This window comes from Rhinopithecus bieti, unplaced genomic scaffold, assembly GCF_001698545.2.
Source record: "Rhinopithecus bieti isolate Rb0 unplaced genomic scaffold, ASM169854v2 scaffold_15436, whole genome shotgun sequence".
Classification (NCBI taxonomy): Eukaryota; Metazoa; Chordata; class Mammalia; order Primates; family Cercopithecidae; genus Rhinopithecus; species Rhinopithecus bieti.
The window spans coordinates 1,516,632-1,520,333 of record NW_016808313.1 but is presented as its reverse complement, the minus strand read 5'-3'; positions in this window follow the sequence as shown (position 1 = coordinate 1,520,333).

The window sequence follows — 3,702 nt, the reverse complement described above, 5'->3', positions numbered from 1 at the left end:
CAGAGAGAATAAAATATTGAAAAAAAAAAACAAATATCTAACTGAATGGACATTAAAACATTTTCATAAATTGAAAGACACAATATAGTATTAGTATAGTAAAGATACCAATACCCTCCCAATTGATCTATAGATTTTAATCAATTATAATCAAAATCCCAAAAAGGTAAGAGTGTGTGTGTATATGCATCGAAACTTGCCAAATAAGTCTTAAATTGATATGGAAATGCAAATGACAATTTATCATCCAAATCTTCAGAAAGAGGTTAGAGAATACGTTCTACAGGACACCATGACTTACTATAGATCTATAGCAATTGAAGCTATCCGAAAATAGACATTTAATTTATGACAGAGGTAACGTTGTAAATCAAGTAGGAAATAATAAACTCTGTTGGGTCAATTGAAATATTCATGTAAAAAAATATTGTCAACACCTACTTCAAATAATACAAAAAAATACAAATCAATTCCAGTTAAACTGTCAATTAAAATGCAATCGTTTAATCAATAAAGCTTCTAGATTATAACAGTGAAGATAGTCATGAACTTGTGGTAGGGAAAGAGGACCTACACAGGACAAAAGATACACAAACAATAAACAAAAAGATTGATAGGGTAGGTACAGTGGCTCACACCCGTAATCCCAGCACTTTGGGAGGCCAAGGTGGGCTGATCATCTGAGGTCAGGAGTTCGAGACCAGCCTGGCCAACATGGTGAAACCCTGTCTCTACTAAAAGTACAAAAATGAGCCAGGTGTGCTGGTGGGTGCCTGTAATCCCAGCTACTCAGGAGGCTGAGGCTGGAGAACTGCTTGAACCTGGGAGGCAGAGGTTGCAGTGAGCTGAGATCGCACCACTGCACTCTAGCCTGGGTTACAAGATTGAGACTCCATCTCAAAAAAAAAAAAAAAAAAAAAAGATTGATAACTGTAGTATGCTAAAATTACACACTTCTTTTCATCTAAAAGCGCTATAAGAGAGTGAAAAGGAAAGTCATAGAGTGGGGAAAGAAATGTTCAACACATATAATGAGAAAATAATAATACACAGAATATGTAATGAGTCCCTATAAATTTAATTAGAATACACCAACTACTAAGAAACAAATATAACTGTGGACAACATTTGAGGAGGTACTTTTAAAAAATGAATATTCAAATAGATAATGAATATTTTAAAATGGAGCACAATGTAATTACCACTACAGGAAATTAGAATTAAAATCACAATGCAATGCTACTACACACTCACAAGATCAGTTAATTTAAAAATAAATAAATAGGCCAGGCACAGTGGTTCATGCCTGCAATCCCAGCACTTTGGCAGGCCGAGATGGAAGGATTGCTTGAGGCCAGGAGTTCGAGACCAGCCTGGTCAACATGACAAGAACCTCATCTCCAAAAATAAATAAATAAATAAATAAATAAATAAATAAATAAATAAATAAAACAATATTGATTGTTGGCAGGGATGTGAATTAATTAGCACTTTCATGCCCTGTTGGTGAGAGTGTAAACTGGCACAGCCACTTTAAAAACATTTTGGAATTATCAACTCAAATTTAACATTCCCATACCCTATGACTCAGAAATTGCATTCCAAGGTTTACATCCTGCAGAAACCCACACACATATGCATGAAAACTCATGTATATAAATGCTCATGGCAGCATTATTCACAATACTTCAAATCAGGAACAGCTCAAATGTGCACCAAGAGTAGAATAAAAAAAATAAACTACAAATAATCACATAATTAAATAATACACTGTAATGAAAATAAAGGAATTAGATCTACATACAATAAAATAAATGAATTTCACAACATAATGTTAAGCAAAAGGAGCCAGGTGAGAAAAAACTATATACAGTGTGATTACATTTTATCTGAAACTCAAATAGCAGGCAAATTTAACTATATTGTTTAAAATACATGCTCAGTTGGTAAAATTTAAGAGAAACAAAGAAATACTTATCATAAAATTCAAAATACTGGCTATCTTTATAAAGAAGGAAGGCATTAACTATTAAGAGCAGGTTATAGGTGCTCCTCAACACTGGGGTGCTAACAATGTTTAATTTCTTAACCAGGATAGTAGTGAAACAGATGTTTGCTTTGTGATAAATTAATGAATTCTATGCCTTTGCAGTGCACTTTTCTGTACTATATTATAAATTATAATTTAAAAGTTTTTGGAAAATAGTATGGGGAAATAAATATTTATCAGAAATTGTTTTGGAATTAGAAACTATTGTTGAACATTTTACCTTTATACATATATGTGTGTGTATAAAATATTTTGCATATTATTATCATGGAGGCCTTCTCTGATAACGTGAAATTTGAGCAGAGATTAGAAGAAAGTAAGAAGCAGAGTTACGTAGGTAGCTGAGGGAAAGGCTTGACAGCTATAGGGAACAGGACGTGCAAAGGCACTGAGGTATGGAATATGCTTAGCTTGTTGGCAGAACAGCAAGCAGAACAGTGTGGCCGGAATATGATGTATGAGAAACATAAAGGTAGGAGACAAGATCAGAGAGTTTTCAGTGCATCAGTTCAAGTACAGCCTTGTAGGACATTGTAAAGTGTTTTAACTTTATTCTGAGTTAGATGGAAAATCACTGGAAGGCTTTGAACTGAGGAGTGACATGAACAAAATCGTATTTTAAGGTTATCATTCTGGCTGTTGTGTGACAAACAGACAAGTAAGAAGAGAGACTAGCTGGGAGGCTATTGCAATAGTCCAGGTAGGAAACGATGGTAGCATAGGCTAGGTAGTAGTAGTAGAATGGGTGAGAAACAGCTAAACTCTAGATATAATTTCATGGTAGAGCTGATGAGTTGGAGAAAGAAGGAAGTCAAGAAAGACATGAAGATTTCTGTTCTGAGAAACTAGATAAAGAGGATTCGCATTTACTGAGATGGGGAAATGGAGGAAATATGATCATTCCCTGCTAGGATGTAATGTAATATAAAGTCATCTAAATGGAATTTTTTCTTATGAAAAAATTAGAGCAGCCTTGCTATGGTTTGAATTTGTTCCCCCTAAAATTTATGTATTGAAACTTAATTTCCACTGTGGTGGTACTGAGAGGTAGGGTCTTTTGGAAAGTAAGTCTTGAGAACTCTGCTGCCATGAATGAATTAGTGCCTTATATAAAGAGAGTTGGAGGAAACTAGCCCATTCTTCCTCTCTTCTCTTTTACTATGTGAGGACTCAGCATTCATCCCCTCCAGAGAATGCAACCACAAGGTGCCACTTTGAAGTGAAAACCCAGTCCTCACCAGATACCAAACCTGCCAGCACCTTGATCTTGGACTTCCCAGCCTCCAGAACTGTAAGAAATAAATTACTGTTGTTTATAAATTACTTAGTCTGGAAGTCCTAGCCAGAACAATCAGACAAGAGAAAGAAATATAAAGGACATTCAAATTGGAAAATAGGAAGTCAAACTGTCACTATTCTTCAATGATAGGACTGAATACCTACACAACCCTAAAGACTCACCCCAAAAGCTCCTAGAGCTGATAAATGAATTCACTAAAGTTTTAGGATATAAAATCAATGTACACAAATCAGTAGCACTGCTATACACCAACATCAAGCTGAGAATCAAGTTAAGAACTCAATCCCTATTACAAGAGCTGCAAAAAATAAAATAAAATAAAATAAAATAAAATAAAATAAAATAAAATAAA